Raw genomic sequence first — 23338 nt, forward strand, 5'->3', positions numbered from 1 at the left:
TGGAAATAATGAACAAAATGAACAAACAAGTAAAATAGTGCTGACAGCTGTGGAGGGGGAGGGCTGGGTGGATGGATTGAGCATAAAAGTAGAAAAAAGAGAAAAAACTCATAGTCAAGGACATAAGTATGGTGATTGTGTGGCAGTGGGGGAGGTAGATGAGGATATAATGGGTATAAATGCTGATAGAGACTTTACTTGGGGTAGTGCACATAATACAGATGATGTGTTATAGATTTGTGCACCTGAAACCTGTATAAACAGTGTCACCCCAATAAATTCAATAAAAAGGAGAAAGATAAAAATAAAAATATAATCAAATGCTTTCTGTGAGAAATCTCAATAAATAGATTACACAATAGACTAGATATAGCTAAAGAGAAATTAGTGAATTGTAATATGGCTCATGGGTATGGGTCATGAAATCACCCAGAAGTAAAAACAGGAAATATTAAAGAAAAGTTAAGCAATATGGAGGATACAATAAACAACTCCAACATATATCTAAATAATGGTTCCAGAAATGGAAAATGGAGATTATTTTAAAAGATAATAAGTTTTTCCCCACAAATGAAGATATTATAAATCTTCAGACTGATGGGAGTACACCAAATAAAAGCAGTGTAAATAAAAACAAATCCACATCTAGAGATACGGCAAAAGATCAAAAACAAGGAAAACATCTCAAATGTAGCTCAAGACAAAAGACAATTACCTACGTACAAAGAAATTACATCTGAACTGACTAAAGACTTCTCATTAACAAGGCTTGTCAAAACACAAGAATAGAGATAACTGTCACAATAAAATTCTGTACTCAGCTCAACATTATCAAGAGAAAAAGTAAAATAAAGACACTCAAAAACACAAAGACCAAGTTTACTAACAGGCATTTAGTAAAAGAACTACTTAAGAACATGTGTTATAAAGAAAACTGAACCCAAAAGTTTAGAAATGGGGTAAATGAAGAGTAGTGAGCAAAGAAATGTGAAAAACATGTCGATGAGTAAACATTCACTATTTTTATAGGCTTAACATGGCTTAAACAAGACAAAACTAAAACATAAATAACTAACATGGTCGAGGCAATTAGGGTTAAAAGACAAACCATTCTAAAACTTCTGCCCTATTCAGGAGGATGGGAATAATAATTAAGCTTAGACTAAGTTAAATGTGCCTGTTAAAATTTTAAGAGCAACCAAACTTCTGTCTTTTACCCTAAAATAAAAAAGCTGGAAGAAACATAGTTGCCCCTCTTCCAATGAAAAAGAGCTGGTACTTAAAATATAAAGACACACACAAATGGGTTACAAATTAAAAAATGGTAAAAGATAAACAAAAAAGGTGGATTCATTTCAAATTCATGACTTTCTTTAAACTAAATGCATCATAGAACCAACTGGCTCAAAATCTTGACAGGCAGGACCTTACAGAGGAAACAACCATGCGCTCACCTGGGGTAAACTGCAATTGGACAATGATAAGAGTTCAGCTAGAATAATTGGAAAATTGATAAAAAATCTGATGTGATTTCCTGAGTGGACAGTGTGAAACCAGTGCAGGGGTTGGGGGTGGCAGAAATTGGGGGGAGCCCAACCTTTTGCAGTATCTTCCTCCACCAACCCCGCCAGGCATTCACAGAAAGGAAAATGCCCTGAGATCCTGCTCTCTCCCTATCTCCACTAAAGAAAAGCCTTTATCAGTAAAAGAAAGGCCAAGAGTCTCTTTCCTTAAAGCATTGGTGAAAACTCATTGCCACTGGGAAAATACGAAGGCACCCTACACTTGGGAAAGGGACAAGGTTACACCCTGACAAGGTTACACCCCGAGCCCACCAAAATAGCCAGGGGAGGGGTGAAACCTTGGGACACTGATGCAAGCCTAAACCTGAGGTTTAATCAGAACAAAAGACCACACCCCACCACCACTCTCCACCTCCAAGCCAACCAACTTCCAGTGACAAGGAAAAAGCAGATACTACCAGTCAAGGGTCAGAAAAAGAAGACCCTCTTTAAGGCACAATTCAAAAGGAAGACCTGAAACTTGGAATAAATCAACTCCCACCCTAATCACAAAGTATCTCTGTGAGAATTGAAGCCTGAGATATACTCAAGATAAGCAGAGAAACAAAAAAATTCAAATCTAGCCCAACTATTAAGAAGATTAATTCAAATCCCTGAAGTAAAGGTCTAGTAGAAGGAAAGATATGCACACTTACAGACATAAAAATTATGTACATTAGTCTCTAATGTTCTACAAAATAGGTCAGGCTTGACACAAAAAAATCACAAGGTGTAAGAAAAAGCAAAGAAAAAACAACACTCAAAAGACAAAGAATGTACCAGAACTAGACACAGAATCAGATGTTGGAACTACCTAGAATGAAATTTTAAATACTATGAGTAACTCGTTTAGGGCTCTAACCCAAAAAGAGAACAACATGCAAAATGAGATGGCTAATTCAGCAGAAAGATGGAAACTATAAGAAAGAATGAAACGAAAGTACTAGGAATGAAAAATACAGTTAAGAGAAATGAGAGTGCCTGCAGTGGGCTCTTCAGTATTGAGTCAACTCAGCCAAGAAGATAGGTCAATAGAAACGACCCCAACTAAAACACTGAGAGAAAACAGAATGAAAAAAATAAAAAAATAAAACAGTCCTGGCCAGTGTAGCTCAATGGATCAAGCACAGGCCTGTGAACCGAAGTGTCACTGGTTCAATTCCCAGTCAGGGCACATGCCTGGATTGGGGCCAGGTCCCCAGCAGGGAGCACTCGAGAGGCAACCACACACTGATATTTCTCCCCTGCCCTCCCTTCCCCGTCTCTAAAAATAAATAAATACAATTAAAAAAATAAAACAGAAGAGAACATTCAAATGCTGTGGGACAAGATCAAAGGTTCTAATATACTGGTAACTGGAATCACAGAAATAAGAGGGAGAGGAACAAAAATATTTGAAGAGGTAATGGCTGAAAATATCCAAAATTAATACATCTAACCACAAATCAAAGATGATCAGAGAATAGGAAAAAAAGACAGTACTGCCACCACCCAGCACCAATACCACTCGAGACTGAATTCTATAAGCTCTGCCACTGCCATGCCTTAAAAACCAAACACCCTGTCAATGTGATCACTAGGTCATCAATTCACACAGGATATCCACCTCATAATGCTCACCTCTATATACAAGTCTCACTCTGTGTAAATGACTGGTCAAACCTAGATCACAAGACTTTATCCTAGCTGTAAAAGAGACTGCAGATGTGAGTTTTCTGGGAAAGGAAGCCATAATATGAGAAATTACCAAGATGTAGAGAAGGTATTTAAGAGTCTACTACCCATGCTAAAAAACAAACAAACAAAAAACCCTCCATCTTACTAACCAGCTATTATTGTATAGTGAATTCTCTGGTGAAGACACTGCATCCCGAGAGTACCTTTTTGTAAGACAAATATATTACCTCAATGTGGCAATACCCTTAAAAGGAGCTTCCCAATGTGAGGACATAAGCAGTAATTTGGGGTGTGTAAAGCCACCTGATAAATAAACAAACTTCTTCACAGAATGTTGTTTTTGCTTAACCACAAGTAATGTACAATGCAGATAATACAGAAACACACATATACATGCACACACAAGGGTTTATACTGGAACGGAGATCAGCACTTCAATGAATTCATGCAAAAAAAAATCATGAAAAAACTCAAAGAAATGTCAATTTTACAGGTGTCAACTTTGGCCTCCCTCTCATCTGCCATACTGTAAAGGCTGGTAGAAGTTTCAGGAGCCCCACAGGAAGCCATTAGCACCTTTGTATGCTTAGCACAGGCAGAGTAATGTGGATCCAGTTATATGACAGTTATGCCCAGTGACTACTTATGGGACAAGCATGTCTATGAGGCTAGCAGAGAGGAAGATTCACTAGGTAGGTACCTCCCAAAGAAGAGAACCCACTTAACAAGGAAGAAGGCACTCACATAAGGAGATGGGGAGGTAGCAAAAAAGGAGACACCTTTCATAAAAGAAATATTTATTGAGCATTTCCTAATTGCCAGGAAATGCACTAGAGGCTGAAGCAACAATCAACAACACTCCATGCCTCCACAGAGCTTGCAGTAGAAAACCATTACCATCTGCTTATCCATTTTTCCAGAGGCCCATCCCCTATTTAAATTCCTGGTCTTAGTATTTCCTTCCTATTCTCTCAGGTAAAAGCAAAAATGGACAGAAAAAAAGCCAAAAGATGGCCATAAAGAAAATCAAGACCCTGGGATGTAGATGGGGTGAAAGTGTCAAAGTAATGCATGCAATACACAAATCCACGTTATTTTTTGCTATTCTCCCAGCTTTATACACTCCTACTTAGATCCATGTCCTTGAATACACCATCTGAAAGAAAATTCCTTCCCTCTACCTGACATTCTGGGCTTCTTTTAGGACTCTTCACAAACACTCAGGAATCATTGTTTTTGCAGTCCCCTTAAGTCTGAGATAAGTGTTCCTCTTCTTACCTAGAGTACCAGCACCCTGTACTTCCATCTAAATGTGCATATCGTCCTGTACTTTAGTCATTGTTTTCTGCCTCTTCTGCTGGATTACAAGCTCCATTAAGGGCACAACACCACAGCTTGGCTTTATATCTCCATCACTTACCATGATGCTGACACCATTTCAGTTACTTGAACACTTAACACCAAGATACCCAAACTGTCACCCTATCATAAAGTCAGTCAAAGACAGACAAGTATAGCCTTCCTTTACCAATCCTGCACAGAGGGACAGACTTGAAAGCACAACTCTAATCAAGGGCAGTCGTTCTGGACACTAGAAAAGGCACTAACACAAAACATCAGTTTCAAACTCTAAAATCTGAAATGAGGCAGCTCTTTTAAAATAAATGTCCTGGGCTGGATAGGAAATGAAAAAAGTAATGACACAAACCACTGCAAACTCTTCAAGTTACCAGCACCAGGAAAAGAAAAAAGGAAAAGGAGAAAAAAAAGATCAAAGCGACAAGAAAACAGAACAGGTATAGAATGGTTCAGAAAAGCCTCAGAACTCCAGGCCAAAGTAAGCAAAGTTAGAGGCTGCATCAAAATGCAGTTTTCAAAGGAAATATCTGAAGAAAGAGGTGATGCTGTGGATACTCTTTGTATATGTGGAGGGGGAAAGTAGGCAACAGCATTCCATACAGGCACAAACTAACACTTTCACCAAAGAAGACCTGAATGGCTGTTCAATCAACAAGGCAAACAAAAATTTAGCATGATTAAAGATTTCCAAAGAAGAACTGAGCAAGTAGGAACATTTATTGCAGGAGAAAAAAAATTAGGATATATAAAATAACACCTTTACAGTGTGTGTGTGTGTGTGTCTGTGTGTGTGTGTAGGCTCACTTGAACATGAGAAGCTCAACAGAGACCAGTTTAATATAAAAGATGATATGGTCACAGAGTGTGAACCAGATTTGAAAATGGTAGTCTTGCTAAAGATTAGTAATCTTAAACAATATTAATAAAATTCTCCAAAAATATTATAGGTGCTCAAAATGAGATATGATTAACTACAATACAACATAAATGCTGAAAAATATTAAACTAGACTTAAGACATTGTATTTGGGGGTGGGGGAGAATAAAGCAAATTTAATGTTGATATATAATGAAACATTTTATTACAACATTAAACAGCTTGAGCAGATTAAAGGTATTTTGGGGGGGGGATTAACCAGAATTTTAAGTTTAAATATGGAAGAGAGCTAAAACTGTTAGGGAAAAAAATATCTAACTCAGTTATAAATAGAAATGGCACTCCTATATAAGGTTAACAAAATGGTGAGGGATAAAAGAAAAGGAGTAGCCTTCAGAAAATTAAAGGTAATTCCTATAAAAGCAATGAAAAGAGTATCACAGATGACAATCAATCCAGAAGCAGTTGCAAAAACTTTATTTTAATGAGATTAGAGAAGAATATTTTACCTTTCAGAGATTTGACCTTTTTGGTAAAGTATCAGGGTTCCCATTGAGATAAAACCCTTGTTTTTTGTGGCATTTCATTTCATGTCACATCCCTGCTTAAAACCTTCAATAGCTTCCCAGGAGACTTAAGACAAGTTCAAAAACCCAGCAGCTGGCCTTTATTAAGCTTTTTCAAGACCTGGCCCCTGCCTACTTCTGCTTTGCCTACTTTGCTTTCCAGTCATTTTGGATTTCTCCAGTTCTTTAAAAGGCTGTTTTTCAAAAGCCTCTATCTCTATTACCTTGCCTGAGGGCATTTTCACCTTATGCCAGGAAAACAGGTCTCACTATAAATGTTACTTCCTCAGTTTGTCTTCCTTACCTGCTCCCCACCCCCACCCCCCCACAGGATAAATAGCCAATCCCTACCCTGTTATACACTCCCACAGTGCCCTGTACTTCTCTGCCTCCACCTCGAGACTGTAACGTAACCCTGGCTAGTGTGGCTCAGTGGACTGAGTGCCAGCCTGTGAACCAAAGGGTTGCCAGTTCAGTTCCCACTCTGGGGCACATGCCTGGGTTGCAGGCCAGGTCCCCAGTAGGGGGTGCATGAGAGGCAACCACACATTGATGTTTCTCTCCTTCTCTTTGTCCCTCCCTTCCCCCTGTCTAAAAATAAATAAATAAATAATCTTAAAAAAAAGACTGTGAAGTATTTGAGGGCAGGGCCTACTTTCTTTTTATGTATCATTTTATCCAGCCTCTATCACAGTCTGATACATAGTAGACACTCAATCAGTATTTGCTAAATGAAGGACAGATCCTCACATCTAGGACAGGTTATTTTAGAAAAAAAAAAACTAATAAAGTATGAAACACATTTGCACAAAAGTATTGTGTTTTTGCCATGTATAGTGTGCACTTTTGCCCAAATTTTTGAGGGAAAAATAAGGATGTGCATTATACATGGATATGATGATTACATACCATGGGTATAATAATGGGTAGAATAATCCCATGTATAATGCACACAAAATGTGGGAGCACATTATACACAGCAAAATACGGTAGCTTTTCTCTCCCTCAACTATTTTCAATTATTAACAATAAAACTTTTTCTTTTCTTTTGCAATGCTAATCTTAAATTTTAGTGGTAATATTATTAATCATAATTATTAGCAATTAAGTTACTATGTCCCACAAGAGGCTGACAAACCAAGGTGGGGTGTGTGGATAAATTCTAGGATATGTCACACTTGATCCAGCTTTTGTAATCTCTGAAGGATTCTATTCATCAGGAAGCTAGTTTCTACTCTTGGCCAATGTTAGGGTAATTGAGCAAATCCAACTCAGTAAATTGTTCTTCAACTATCACTTATCACCATTTTTTTCTCTGCCATATCTTCCTCACATGAGTGTGTGCTTAATCTGATTATTATAATACAATTTTACACTGCCAGAACCTAATCATTAGGCATATCTAAAATTGAAACTTACCTAAAATAATTTAAGACAGTCTTAAAAAAAAGAAACCATAATGTATTCATCAATATGTTTTGTTAACTTCCAGAAACCAAGTTACTTTAAAAAATCACTATTGCCCTTTAAGTCAAAAAAATTATATTGTCAGAAAGTACTTCATATGGTACTATTTGATATTAGCACTTTCTCTTACAAAGGACACAAAGTAACAACAGAATCACACAGCCATAGCTGTTAAACAGTTAAAAAAAAAATAACCTTTTCCAAACCAGTTATGATTGAATTTACAGTAAACTATTAGTGGTACTGTGTCCAATCTGTTTGTTATTAAAAATCCAGACACAAACTACCACAAAATAAGTTACTGATTTACCTGCATGGCACTTGTAAGGACTGCTTTTCATCCAGAAATGTCTATCTAAAAGCAATGAAAGGTTAGACAGTTTCATAGCATTTTACTTCCAACCAAACCACTGCATTCCTCTATTATGCAAACCAAAAAATTAACATTCCTAAGCTATCTTATCAGCAGTGTCCATCTACACACACAGTACACTTAGCAAAGGAAAGCACCTGCAGAATGGTGGGCATGAATCTACCCTGTACAACTTGTGCCCAAGTTAGCTTTTCTCCCCCCACCCCACCCACCATTGAGGGTAACTAAAAAGAAAATGATACAGGTAGGAAAAAGCAGCTATAGTACCTTGCAGGTCAAGCTGTTTCCAAATCCCACAACAATCCAGTCTGAAACAATGCAAAAAGCAGGCAATGTGTCTGAATACCTGAATTTAATGAAGCCCATGCTCTGTGGCATGAATTTCTCAAGGGGGATTAGAGCTCAAAGAATGAAATGCACAATATCACTGGCTTAAAAAATCAAGAAAACCAAATATTTTGTCCATGGTTTCAAGTCTTAAAGGAATTTTTTTCTTGCCCAATAATTATATTACTTTTACCTTGATCCCCCCCCCCGCCTGCATTTCCAATGTATCATTAAAAACATTGTATTTTATTTGCTGATTTAAAATAAGACCAAAACAGCCCTGGCCAGTGTGGCTCAGTTGGTTGGAGCTTCATCCCTAATACCCAATCAGGGCACATAACTAGGTCAGGGCACATAACTAGGTTGCGGGTTCAATTTCCCCCATCAAGGTGTGAATGGGAGGCAACCAAATGATGTTTCTCTCACATCAATGTTTTTTTTTCTCTCTCTCTAAAATCAAGAAACATATTAAAAATAATTTTTTAAAAGACCAAAATAAAATATAATCAAAACCACAAAGACAGGGTAATTTATACCATTCATAGTACTGTCCTTTAATATTTTATTGATACTATGTATTATGTTTAGGCAAAAGCTTTTGAAAATAAAAAAGTACTAAGAAGTTGTAATATGTATAAGGAGATATTTTAACAGGTATCTTCCAAGAGCTAGCTATAACATTTCACCTATCAGTGTCTGATGTTAAAGGGGTCTAGGTGGAAGCAAGTAAATAAGGTTAAAAAATGCATGTTGGTGGAAGGAATCTTTTTGGGGTGATGGAAATGTTCTAATATTGGGTTGCAGTGATGGTTATACAACTCCATAAATTTACCCTAAAAAAATCTTTGAATGGCACACTTAAAACAGGTGAATTTTATGGTATATAAAGTACACCTTAATAAAGCTGTTAAAAATGCATATTGAAAACCCATATTTGGTAAAGAAATCCACAAGAACTATGTATAGGTCCCATCTTCGTAGAATAACTGTCCTGCTTTGACCAAGATGATTTCTGGCCCTGAGCTCCTATGATATTCATCACTCCTTTCTAACCCTAATAAGTGACCAAACTGATTCTCATTACAGAATAGCATATTAAGTCCTTTTCCTCCCTAACATGGACCTCTGACTGTTCCTTTGGGCTTAGCAACTGTTTAGCTCTCTTACCGATGGGTCTTGTTTAAACACAAACACAAAATCATGAGAGGCTTGAAGTAGTAGAAAATTCTACTTTCGAGTAGAAAAAATTTGTCAGTGCCCAACTTCTATGCATTAAGAAGCAACAATAACAAATCTCTGAAGACTTCACCTCCAAACTTTATTTCACTTAAGTCATTACTTTTACAGAAGAGATACCACCTGCAAGTTGTAATGGCTGCCATTTTACTTCAAAAAGTGCATCAAACCACAAAATTGAATTCAAGAAATCTCTTCATAGCCTTTATTAGTGAAGCAAATTTAATCAAAGTCAGTCAAAAGTTAGAATGGAACATTTAGAAACATGAAATACCAAGTGGTTAATTAGAAACAGACACTCATTTTGGGTATAAATAATTAGGTACAGCCTTCATTTATGAAGAAACAGAACTAATGACCCTGTTAGAAAAGTCTACACTTCCAGTTGTCCTATCCAGCAGTGCTGATGAATCTGAGTCCAGCCTCCCATGTGACTAAAGGTTAGGTAGCCTTGCCAATGTAGCCTGTGAACTCCAGGAGGCATGTTGATATCTCTAGTACCACCCCAGGAAATGGAATCAGGTTCTAAAGAGAGGCAGAAAGCATGATTTTGAAGAAAACAATTTCAAGTCAGACCGGTTTGGATGGAAGTTTTGCCTCTGATGATGACTATCTGAGTAATCTGGGCAAATTATTTTCTCTCTCTGAGTCCACTTGGTCAAATGTATACAGGAAATAAGAAATAACAGACGTTGTGAGAACACACATACACACGTATATTCATGCAAACAAATTATTTGCCATAGTATCTGGTATTCAGTAAAGCTCAATAAATAGGATATAACTTAATTATTGTAGAGAAGAATGCCCAAAAGAGAGACCATACCCAAAACTTGACCTTAATTAGAACCATTTCAAACACAAATGTTTCTAAGTACATAAAGAGCTTAGCTCAATATGTTCACAATTTCAGAGACCTAAATGGGCTAGGTCCTTTTAATTTAATAAATAATTTTCTGTTGATACTAAAATCTGAATTGTCTAAATGCTACAAGCCTCTTTAGGTAGAAGGTCCTCACTCTTGACGTGCATACCCACTGACAGATCTCAGTATCAAGAAGTGTACAAACTTGATTGTGAAATGAGACCAGAACTGTGTAATCCAGTCATTCATGCATTGCTGTATATAAAGGAAACACTCCACAAACTATCAAGAATTTGAATCCAAACACTTAAGTGATACATTGCCAACAAAACAATTCTAACATTAAGATCAAAAGTGAATTGGAAAAGCTTCCCAAACAGAAAGTTTAAATGTAGTCTTTTAATTGCATTATTTTCGCAAATTGAAATATGCAATCCAATGGACATCAACATCAAATGACAAAGAACCTTTGAGATTCCCCTCCCCAGCAAGAAATTTTATGCTGGCAAAAAATAAAATAAAGTAAAATAAAATAAAATTTTAGAACCTAAAATCATTAAATCCTGAGTAAACAGCCCTTTCTACTTAGAAAGCAACTTAACTTGAAATGTTGCTGTTCTTATATCAAAGTTAAGGGTTACCTAAAGGATTTCCCTCACATTTTGGATCTACGCATATGAATTCATTTGTTCTTAAATGTCTTGTTATTACTTGCCATCAATTTATTAGACGAAAAAGTCATATCCTGCACAAACTGCCCAAAATAAAGTATATTATATTAGCAAATCTCCTAATATCTAGAAGAAATAAAACACATAACCACCAAAGTTATCAAAATGGAAGAGGGAAAAGGGTAAACTTTCAACAGACACAGTGAAGTCTTATTTTCTTTGCTCACTTCCTTAAAATTTCCTACAGTCTTATTTTCAGATATAGCTGAATTTTCTACCACAAAGTAAATTGAAACATAAATCATAATGAAAGGTTAAACTCCTGCAACAGAAGCCACTGTCATTTCCAACAATGCCACTATTGTCGAAAGAGTCTCTCATAGATTCTTGGACACACTGGTGAAGCAAGGCTGGCGGGTAAAAGCATACTTGAAGTAAATTCTTCACCTCTGTATTTCAACTTGTAATGTAACAATACTGTACCTTCAAAGTAGAAATACCATGTAAAATTTGGTTTTCATTAAATGAGACTGCCTTAACCCCATGCAGCACAGTTGGAACAGAATAAATACATCTGATTCACAGTCAGTCAACCTTCTATTACTCATCTATGCGAGATGGTCCTGCAATTTCCCTCAATGGGAGCCTTTTCTTTTAAACCCCAGGGTATACTGCAGATCTGGTTTAAATAACTCCAAGAAAATTACAATGAAAATAATGGCAGGTTTAGCCCAGGGAACATGCATAAATAAAAATCAGAAGCCTGAGATAAAGAAGTAAAAAAATCCCTACCACAAGCCCCTACATTATGAATAAATTATAAATCTGAGCAAAGAAAAAACTGAACCCTCTCTGGGGAAAGAATGCTTATTTCTACTTATTTTTTAAAATACATCAAGTTTTATTTTTTAAAACAATTAGGCTTAAGAAACATGCTAAATAAGCAAAATTAAAACATTAAACTGTTATGTATATCAAATTAATCGTTGCACTATGTTAAAAAGGCAAGATGATTCAAAGGGATTTGACAGTCTTTTCAACTGAAGACCCTCCAAACTCCTCTGAAACGATAGATTATTTAACATTCTTGGAATGATTAAATGTATTTAGCATGCCTCTTTTGGAGTTCTATTATTTAATACAATCCAACTGAATTTTTTTTTACCCTAATTAGGTTTCCTTGTACTTGTGAAATGCTCAGCATACACTGTACTGGCAGCTTTAGTTCTACAGCTTCTGTCTTCTGGCTCCTTCCCCCTTCACCCCCCACCCCTACAACCCCCCCCCCCAAAAAAAAGATTTCCTTCCCAAATGTTCTCTTCTCTGCATTTGTCAACAGAAACACCCACTGATGGTGTCAAACTGGTAATACCACTGCAGGCTTCCTTACTCCTGTTCCAGTGTCAACGCCAAAAATGTTCAAACCTAAAATAGTACTTTTAATAAAGAAATTAAAAAGATTGCTAAGGTACTTAACTATCGTGTTCTCAAAAAGACACATACCTTTTAAAAATGTATTATTAATAAACCCTAATTGGGTTGTTAAATATAAGATTATACTACCACTTCAACACTAAACATAGAGACAAGTAAACATAGCTTCTTCACATTTTATGAATAAAGCATTTTAAAACCCTTAAAGAAATTAAAAACAAGTTTACATCTAAATGTCATTCGCATGTAATTCAGAATAGCCTCAGTGAAGATCTTTTCTTTTTTTGTAACCCTACAGCAAGAAAGGAACAAGCTGGAAATGTTCCAGCAGATGTTACCTAAAACGAGAATCCTATTCTATGCATATTTATGTCTCCTGTTTCAGTCAAATGCTTTCATACAAATTAATCTATGTAATCTTTCACATTAAACACATAACCATTACGTCCAAACAAACCTAATTCAGATGCACGTAAAGAAATCATTCTGTGTCTGCGAGACTTTCTAAAATCAGCTTACATTTCAGCCAATTAAAATAGATTGTGTTAAACAGAACACTGATCTGCATCTACATAAATATCACAGCATCCGTCTAAGCCGAGATAACTAAGGTCAGGTTTTTCTTATCCAGGCATCTGTACTCTAACACTCGAGTGAAGCGAAAAACAAAACCCTCAAGGAAGATCTGCCTTTACACTGAAATATGTTCAGGTTATTTTTTTCCCCAACGTGGGCACAAGACGAGTCAATGCAAGCAGTACCTGTTCGTTCTGGGAGATGGTTTCAAACCCCAGGGTTTAATTTCTATGAGGGTATGAAGGGTACGAAGGTCCGGTAAGGGGCCAATTTTGTTTCCCCTCACTATGCCAGTCGTGAAGTTCATAGCAACGCCTGAAACTTGTCCGGCGAAGGCTGGAGGAGACCCAGGGCAGGCGGTGGGTCTCTCGCCCACCCTTTCGGACAGCCAAGGTCAGCGGGGCCGGGGCCGCAGCTCACTGCCCGCGGCAGGTCCCGGGCTCCCTCGGAACTCGGGCGCGGGGCTCCGGTGCACAGGCTTGTCCTCAGCGCCCGCAGGAAGGGGCTTCCCTCGCCGCAAGCCTAAGGGACCCAGCGCCGCGGGGGCGGCAGAGACACCCCAAAACCCATTGCTGAGGGAAGTCCTGGGGGGCGGCCTCGACCCGCCGCCTCTCCTCTAGATCTCTCCTCACACCCCAAAACACAGCTGCAGCCCCTAGGCGGGGAAGCCCTTCCCGGGATACAATGGGGCCGCTGAGAAGGGGCCACTCCAGACTGGGGCGCCCTCGCCGCGTCGCCGCCCCTTCTCACATCTGCCCGGGGGAACCGGGTGGGTCCCATCTCTAGGGAGAAGCTGGGTGGTCGCGGGACCGATGTGTGAATAAAAAGACCAGGCGGGCAAGCGGCGGTACAACTACTCACCTGGCGAGTCCCCCACCTCCAGCCGGGTACCCCACAGTTCCCGAGGCCGCCGTCGCCGCTTTACCTTGCCCAGCGGCAGCAACAACTAATCGAAACCTCCGGCCCCGCCCTCTCACAGAAGCGAACGCGCAGCCTAATTTGCTAACTGCCCCGCCCCAGCCATCCATTCGGGCAAATGGGAAAGCTCCTAAGACCCCGCCTACTTCTAGTAGGAGCCAATGCGGAGAGAGCGCTCGTGCTCAGACTCGGGCTCGCGCGCCCCGCCCGCTCTGCTCGTGCTCGATTCCTCCAAGCCAAAGACTGTTGGTTCCTTGTATAAACTCGTCTGCGCGCGCGTGCACGCGCGCGCGCGCCGCACCTCTGCGCGCACCAGTTTGGTTGCCTCTCCAGGCCCTAGCAACCTGAGTTGGGTGGCTGCGAGGGGCGGGGCCCGAGCCTTGAGAGGTCGGTGCGAAGGGAGGGGGACGCTGTTGGGGGGGAGATCGTGACTGGGAAAGGGGCGGCTGCAGGGGTGGGGGACCGAGGAGGCCCGGGAATCCGCCTGTCACTGCGGAAAAAAAGGGGAATCCTGCCTGCATCGCTGCTATCCTGGTCTCCCTCCGGAGAGACACGTGGGGCGGGGGTTGGGAGGGGTGGGTCCGGGAAGAGCGGGGAGAGCACGTTTGGAGCGGGAACCGAGGCACTGCTTGGAAATAAATGATGAAAGACGGTTTATCCCTGTCGTTGGTAAAAAACAATATCGAAGTCCATTGCTGCTGCTGTCCAACTGTTGCAGCTACCGGTTCATACACACACGCACATATACACACATTCACACGTACACTCATCCATCAGCCTGCAATCCCTTCGGAGCAAAGAACGGGTAGTCTGAGGATTCCTTACACAGCAGCTAGATGCATGCAAACGGCTGTTGGAGCAGCAGCAGCGACCCACAGCTCTGCTTCAGTCCAATGCTCCACCACACAAGATTCCCCTCCCAGCTGGCATGAAAGCAATGAAGTCATCGCCCAACCAGTAAAAATGTAAAGATCTTAATACCTACCATGGATCAGGTTTCCAATGAGGATAAGAGGTGATGAAATGGAAAGAGATACATTTCCAACGCCACTTTTTGAAAATTAAGAATAATTATAATTTTTAAAAGATCGCGGGAAATCTATGTAAAGCTCCATAATATTTTCCACTTTAAAAAGCAAAGAGGAAAAATAGGTTTTATTCTGTTGGCTTTTTTTTTTTTACAAAAGCACAGAAAATAAGCAGTGTATGAGGTCATAGCAGCCACCAAATTAGAAATATGCAGTAGTGTACTGTAATGGGAAATAGATATCTTGAATAAAATTTACAATCTATTCCTGTCATGAATCTGGTAACAGTATGTAACAATATGCTAGGTTTGGCCACACTGTGCCAAGCCAAAAGGGTTTTCTTTTTCATACCATGGTGAATATTTGATGAGGAAATAAAGGTGCCTGCTTTCTCTTCAGCTTTTCAGGAAGCATATTAGGAAATTTTACAGGTAAGAATAGTGAATTAACAGTGAGGGAAAATGGAGTCAGAGGCAACAGCAGAGCTTTGCAAAGTCTCCTGCCTCCTGCAGATGCAAAGTAAGGTTGCTGTGACCTCAAGCTTCACCCACATGGAGCCAGAATTCCTGGGGTAATCATTTCATTTTCGTTCCTGTATGTTACACGAAGAATGATTTATCTGTATAGAATCAGAACAAGGAAAAAACAATAACTAAATATCCATTGATGTAGGTCCAGTTTAGTTTTAAGTGGTAATATTAGATCCTTTATAATGTGCCATCCCAGATATACAAATATAGCCTTCCACCTAGCGACATTTGGTTTAATCTGGTTATGAATAGTGGTGAACAGTTTCCTGGAGCCACATCCAGGTTAGTTAACTGCAATTTCGGTCAAAATTATATCTTGTCTAGAAGGTTAGTATGAATTAAGAAGTGCCATGTTGCCATTTAGCTGAGCTCTTTTCTTATGTAGAAAGAACACTAATATCACTGAATGAATGCCTGCTATGTGCCAAGAACATTACATACATTTAGAGTTGCCAGATTAAATACAGGAGGCCCATTAAATTTGAATTTCAGATAAACAATGAATATATTTTTTAGTATAAGCATGTATTTTTATTGTGGATACATGTGGGAGAAGGGTAGAAGACTAAATATGCTTTCTAATCATTGTAAAAAAATTTTTTGAAATTCCTGTCTTTGTCCAGACCCCATAATGCATCAGGATCAAGGAGAAAAATGTAAGACCCAAATCAATGAGTAAATTTCTAGTGTTTGTAGAAAAAGGTGCACACCCTTATACAAAAAAATTATTTGTTCTTTATCTGAAATTCAAATTTCACTGGGCATCCTCTATTTTTATATGCTAAATCTGGCAACCCTACATACATTATTGCTGAGCCTCAGGATTTTCTCTAAGATTCTCTGTTAGGTCACCATTTCCAGATGAAGAAATAGTTTGCTCCTTCCTCCTTCTAATAGAACCCAAACTGTGTTCACACTCCCAGTGAGGTAAGCACTATTAGTCTTAGTTAATCTATGTGTAGCCCAATTAGACTAAAGGAAAGGACTCGATATCCTATGGTTTGAGAGAGAAAGATTTCCCCTCTCTATCCTGTTAGATGAACAAAGAAGCAAGTAGCCTGGTTCCCACTGGCAGCCATTTTATGTCTAGAAGGAAAACCAGTCTTAGGTCAAGGCCTATACACTAAGTAAGGCACAGTTGATAAATAGAAATAAAAAAACAAAAGCTGGTTTCTTGATGATACCACTGAGTTGCTTAATTAAACAAATTCTGCCTATTCCGTGGGCTTAAAACAGTTTGTGTCAGAGTTTCTATTAGATGCCTCAGAAGCATCATGCTACAGATGTCAGATCCCATGCGTTCTACTCATTAGGGGTCTCAATAATAAATAAACAGGTGGTCATCAAGATGTAAGATTTTAAAAAAGATTTTATTTATTTATTTTTAGAGAGGGAAGGGAGGGAGAGAGAGAGAGAGAGAGAGAAACATCGATGTGCAGTTGCTGGGGGTCATGGCCTGCAACCCAGGCATGTACCCTGACTGGGAATTGAACCTGTGACACTTTGGTTCACAGCCCGTGCTCAATCCACTGAGCTACACCAGCCAGGGCAAGATGTAAGATATTTTTATCTTGAATATATGTGTGACAAGTCTAGAAAACAAAATTGGCCTTCCAATCATTGTCAAAAAGCATTTATGAAGGGCCCATCTGGACCTAGACCTCAAAATGCAATCAAGATCTAAGAGAAAAGCTTAAGAATCAAATCATTGTGTAAATTTGTAGTGTTTGTATGAAAAGGTGAGCATTAGTTATTCCTTGGCCTTGCTTAGAGCTTAAATCAGACTGTCAGGTCTCACATGTTTTCATTTAAAGTTCATGCCATTTGGGAAAATGTCATTTAAAAAATATAAGTCCAATACCTCATTTTAAACTCTTAAAACCTTTATCCCTGTCCTCCAGGCACTAAGTTTAACCACAAACAGTGTAGCAAGAACAGAAACATCAGCCTTAAAAGATTCAAAAGGGAAAACCACACCAGAATAGAATGCCATATGAAAATGGATGGTCTGCAAGGCATAGCTTGGTGGCTAAAACCATAGACTCAGGAGCCAGATCACCTACATTCAAATGCCAGCTCTAGTTATGTCCTTGGAGAAATTGCTCAACTTCCCCTTTGTAAAATGGTGATAATAATAGTGCTCACCTCATAGGTCTTTGTGAATGATTATTTTTGAAATACTTAGCAGAGTACCTAGCCCAAGGTAAGGGCTTTACAAGGATTAGCTCTTATTGAGCAGGCTCAATTCCATGGGTTATAAACTAAAGCAGTTTATTTTTCTTCAATCACTACTTTGAACCATGTTTTCATGGCAAATCTGTCTTTTGTGTCCGTTCACATCTTGGACAATTTTAAGAATTCTTAGGTCTTTTTCAACTATTAAACATCAATCCAGTTTAAAACTCAAATGTTGTGTTTGATTTAAATCCCATCCTCTCCTACCACCACCCTTCCCACCATCATTATCTGCCAGGCTTGTGACTCAGGGCATCCAAAGTGACCATTTTCAATCCACTAGGGTGGCTGTTGACCCCTTGGTCTACCTTAGTCTCATATGCCCAGATCGTAATCTGAGATCAGTGGTATCCAAGGAGCTGGAGTGGGGTGGTGCTAATGGATGCTGTTACTGATGTAGAAGGGCTTTTTATTTCAAAAGGAGTATCTAATAAGATAATGGAGATGTGCTGTCTTTGGCTTTGGAAGAAGCGAGCCAGCTAATTTTATAGATAACAGCAGGGAAAAAAACCAGTGAGAATTGGAGCACATAATGGAGAGTAATGCTTGCATTTTTCCATTTGGCCTAAATCGTTTAATAGTTCTGGACACCCTGACCTGATGATCTTAGGTATAAAGGCAGTAGTAACATCCAGTTCCTCTTCCTCCCCAACACCCTACACAATAAATTATGAAAGAGGCTTAAAGCCAGGGAATATGTCAGAAATACTTGTTGCTGCAGATCCCTGTTTCAACTGAACATTTGTAATTCTACATAATTTTTAAATACCAATAAATTAATTTTTTCATGTGTTACTGTCTTAATCCAGATGAAACCAATTTCCCTAGGTAAACAGTAGTCTATTGATCTTTCTTTAGAAATAGTATAAATCAACATTTGTTGAGAGTTTACTGTGTGCCAGGCATTATGATGAACATTTTGCATGGATTATCTCATTTAATCCTTATAATATCCCTATGCAGCTATGTAGTGGTTTTAAGATATCCCAACGAATTTTTCCCCCTCCTCCCTTCAAAATGTAGAGTTAAATTCTCCTCCCCTTGAGTGTGGGCTATACTCCGTGACATGCTTCTAATAAATAATATATGGCAGAAGTGATGGTCATAGGTGGTCATGACCTGAGACTAGGTCATAAAAGGTGTTGCAGCTTCCTCCTTACTCTCTCACTTCAATCACACAGTATAGTGGGAAGCCAGTTACATGCTGTGAGGATGCTCTCAAGACATCCTACATAGAGATCAGGGGGTGAGGAACTGAAGCATCCTGTCAACAGCCAGTAAGAAACTGCCCACAGCCATGTGAGTCACCATCCTGGGTGCAGATCTCTCAGCCCCAGTCAAGCCATCAGGTGACTGCAGTCCTGTCTGACATCCTGAATACAACCTCATGAGAGATCCTAAGCCAAGACCACCCAGCTAACCCACTCCTGAATTTCTGACCCACAGAAACTATGAGACAACAAAAGTTTATTGTTGTACCCCACTAAGTTTGAGGGTAATTTGTTATGCAGCAATACCTAATTAATGCAAATGAATTCTGTTTCCATTTTACAGACAAGATTGTAGTTACCCAAGCTTACCAAGGCAGTAGGTGGTGGAACCAGGATGCAGACCCAGGAAACTGACTACAGAAGCCTAATCCTTAACCGCTAAACTATGCCTTCCAGCAACAGGAACCACTTATGCAATAGTGCTATATGCCAGAAACTTTCCTTACACTGCCTCATTTATTCCCATAAGAGCTCTGCAAAGAAGATGTTTTTCTGCCTTTCAAAGCCATCAAAGTACAGTTACTATCTTCTTATAAGAATCAATGGTAATGATACGCATGAAGATATAGGAGTGAAGCAGCACTGTTGTCCATTTCATTTTTGGCCTTTGCTTACTTGTTTAGCTCAAGTGTGAGGTGACTCAATAAGCATCTTACTAATATCCTTTCCTCAAAGTGTTTTGAAACTTTTAAATGACCCCAAATGACTCCCTTCCCTTCAAAATGTGCAGATAGGCAGAGATAGGGCATATAATGTATATTATCTTACCTCAAGGTTTCAATTAAAAATGGAAAAAACAAAAACATACATCATTTAATTTGTAAATGAAACAAATGAGTTTCCAGAGTCTAAATACTAAAGAGGTAACAAAATGCCTGAAACTTTCATTTTATAGGCTTAATTCAGACCTGATTCAATACAATTTTACAGACTATTTATAAGGTGCCTTCTAATTCTATACTAGTTATATAAAAACATACATAGTAGGAAACATTGATCTTGCTACTGCTCAAATCCATAACATGATTCTTGCTCTTTTAAAATGTTTTAATACAATAATGAGTGATTAGCATAACATTGGTCTTCTGTGTTTGCTCCTATTTGGTGTCTGCACAAAATAAAGCAGAGGTTGGTTGAAGAGCAATAGTTACAGTCATTGGAAGAGTGGGAAAAATCTCCTAACAGGCCTCAATTATCCAGTTTTGTCATCTGTATTGATCAATGTAGCATATTAATCACTTTGCATTGAAAATAAAGATTATATCTTATTCATTTTTGTTTTCCCAGTGCCTAGCACATGACCTGACACTCAATAAGTATTTGTTGAAAGAATGAATGAATCAACAAACTGGCTGATAAGTTCCCACATTATTTTGTGGTGTGTTGATACACAATAGAGGGAAATTAGGGATTCAGACAACATACCTGCAGAATGTACATTTTTTAGAACAGAAGAAAAGAAGGAAGATGAACACAAAGTGACTGGGTAATTGAGACTATACCATTTGGAGGAGATAGGTTGGAGTAAAAAGTTATAGGAGCTGTGGCGTGAACCTGATCTACCTGTACAATTGCCTTGACTCTTGATTTCATTTCTCTAAAAGAAATTCTTGACCAGCTTTACAGATAAAAATCCAATATGGCTTCCAACATACTTAAGGAAATGAAAAGGTACAATGCTTATTTTATTCATTTGTCAGCCTTTTTACTGTCAAGAGACACAACTATTCAGTTGAAAATGTGTAAGTTTGTATTACATTCTCAAGTGAAGACAATGATTTGATCAGAAGCACATTAAATAGTATGCATCACAGAGCACAATCTGAACAGTTTATTTCTCCAGCAACTTCTTCACCAAATTCTCATAGATTTATTTCACTTTTAATATAATGATAAAAGATCAAGTTCACCTGATTTCATATATGTGTCAAATATAACTTTTATAAGATAGGCTGAAATAAGAAAAAAAGTGTCCACGTTTTTAAACAGAACTCAGAACATGCTACTTTGTGTACAGATGACTGCAAGTTACTTTGAAGTGTATAAACAAACAACATGGATTGATAGATCACTAGAGGGAGGGATGGATGGGTGGATAGATATGTGATGAAGAAAATAGAATAGAACATTAATTGTAGAATGTGGGCAGTGGGTATATACACATGTTCACTGTGCAATTCTTTAAACTTCTAGTATTATGAAAAATTTGATTAAAAAGTCAGGGAAAATGCTATCTTGATAGAAATATATATGTTGTTTTATGATTTCAAATTCAGGATTTCACACAAAGTCATGACCAAATCACTGCTAGCCAGGCTCTGTATTCCTTCCACCTTTAACTAGGACTAAGAATAAACACACTCATGCACACATACGCATGGCATAAATCATTAACTTGCATCACCATGATAATCCCAAAATAGCGATACTTATTATTCTAAACATGTCTGTAAGATTTTCCACTGAATCCAGCCATCACCTGCACCATAGAACCTTCCAAAAATTGACTTAAACCTGCTCCAGACCATATATATAGTTATAGTTTTAAGGATCCCAGCTTCCCTTTCTGCCCCTTTTCACATCCTCTATATCATCCTAGATTCGGTACCCTTAGCACTCTCCTCTCTTACCCTCTCCCTTTCAAAAGTAACTCTAAGAAAAACACCTGATAAATTCATTAAAACCAGCCAATACAAGGATGTCAGTGTATTATGTGTAATATTTCCTGGCAGTTTACATTTTAATAATCAACTAACCAATCAATCAACCACTAACACAGAAGCAACATCTCTCACTATAAAATTCCAAGATTTAATGAGACTACCAATTATTGCTCATAATAGTCAAAAAAGTAGAAAGAACCCAAGCGTCCATCAGCTGATGAATGAATAAATAAAATATAGTATATCCATAGAATGGAATATTATTTGGCAATAAAAAAGAATAAAGTACTGACCCACACCACAACATGGATGATCCTTGAAGACATGATGCTAAGTGAGAGAAGCCAATCTCAAAAGGTCACATATTATGTGATTCCATTTATATGAAATATCCAGACTTGGCAAATCTATAGAGACAGAAAGTAGATTGATGTTTACTTAGGGCTGAGGTGAGGGGTGGGGAGCTAGAAGGGAATGAGCAGTGATTGCTAATGGATATGGGATTTATTTTGGGGTGATGAAAAATGTTTAAAAATTGGCCCTAGCTGGTATGGCTCAGTGGATTGAGCACCAGTCTGGAAACCAAAGGGTCGCCAGTTTGATTCCCAGTCAGGGCTCATGCCTGGGTTGCAGGCCAGGTCCCCAGTTGGGGGCGTGTGAGAGGCAACCACACATTGTTGTTTCTCTCCCTCTCTTTCTCCCACCTTTCCCTTCTCTAAAAATAAAATAAATAAAATATTTTTTTAAATGTTTAAAAATTGATGGTGGCGATAGTTGCACAACTTTGTTAATATACTGAAAACCATTGAATTATGCTCTTTAAATGGGTAAATTACATGGGTTGTGTATTATGGCTCAAAAATTGTTTTTTTTTTAGCCCTGGCTGGCGTAGCTCAGTGGATTGAGGGCGGACTGGGAACCAAAGTGTCCCAGGTTCGATTCCCAGCCAGGGTACATTCCTGGGTTGCAGGCCATAACCCCCAGCAACCGCACATTGATGTCTCTCTCTCTCTCTCTCTCTCTCTCTCTCTCTCTCTCCCCCCTCCCTTCCCTCTCTGAAAATAAATAAATAAAATCTTTCAAAAAAATTGTTTTTTTTTTTTAAATGGGTCTAGGAGAATTGACAGCAGGTTATACTATAAAAGGCCCCTGTCCAGGCATGTTAGCTATTTTTGTCTACCCCCTCCCTACTGAAATGTGGTCCTTAGACCAGTGGCACTGGCATCACCTGAGAGTTTTTGAGAAATGCAGAATTTCAGGCCAAAACCCCTGCGACAGAATCCACTCCTTGGGCAATGTTTTCTTAGCTGACCTAAAACTTTTGCAGAGTCTTCAGTTACCAGTATGTTACAAACCAAGCAAAACAAGGAAAAAATCATTATGTCCTTCAAGAAAAGGAAATGTTGTTATAAAATATGTGGTACAGTAATTAATGGGTGCCTGCTGCTTTCAAAAACCAGATGGCACTATAGGACTTTAGGGAAGGGGAGTGGAGGGTGACTACTAATAAATATGATATTTTTACTGGGGGCAATGAAAGTGTTCTGGAATTAGATAGTGATGATCAATGTGCAACTTTGTGAATATACTAAAAACCACTGAATTGTACGATTTTAAAGAGTGAACGATGTTATGGTTTATGAATTCCTGTATGTTTCAATAAAGTTGTTATTTTAAAAAGTCAGCAAGACAAGCAGGAGAAGC

General features: G+C 38.6%; 1 protein-coding gene across 2 annotated transcripts in view; it reads right to left on the reverse strand.

Annotated features, from left to right (window-relative positions):
* Positions 1-13941, reverse strand: part of CDKL5 (cyclin dependent kinase like 5) — a 148638-nt gene extending 134697 nt beyond the window's left edge. For both annotated transcript variants that reach the window (XM_045855815.1, XM_045855813.1), the window contains exon 1: positions 13851-13941. The gene's annotated coding sequence lies outside the window, so the exon portion shown is untranslated. The remainder of the gene's footprint in view (positions 1-13850) is intronic.
* Positions 13942-23338: the final 9397 nt, after the last annotated feature.

This window comes from Phyllostomus hastatus, unplaced genomic scaffold (assembly GCF_019186645.2).
Source record: "Phyllostomus hastatus isolate PE091 unplaced genomic scaffold, TTU_PhHast_1.1 phas_scaffold_12, whole genome shotgun sequence".
Taxonomy (NCBI): domain Eukaryota; kingdom Metazoa; phylum Chordata; class Mammalia; order Chiroptera; family Phyllostomidae; genus Phyllostomus; species Phyllostomus hastatus.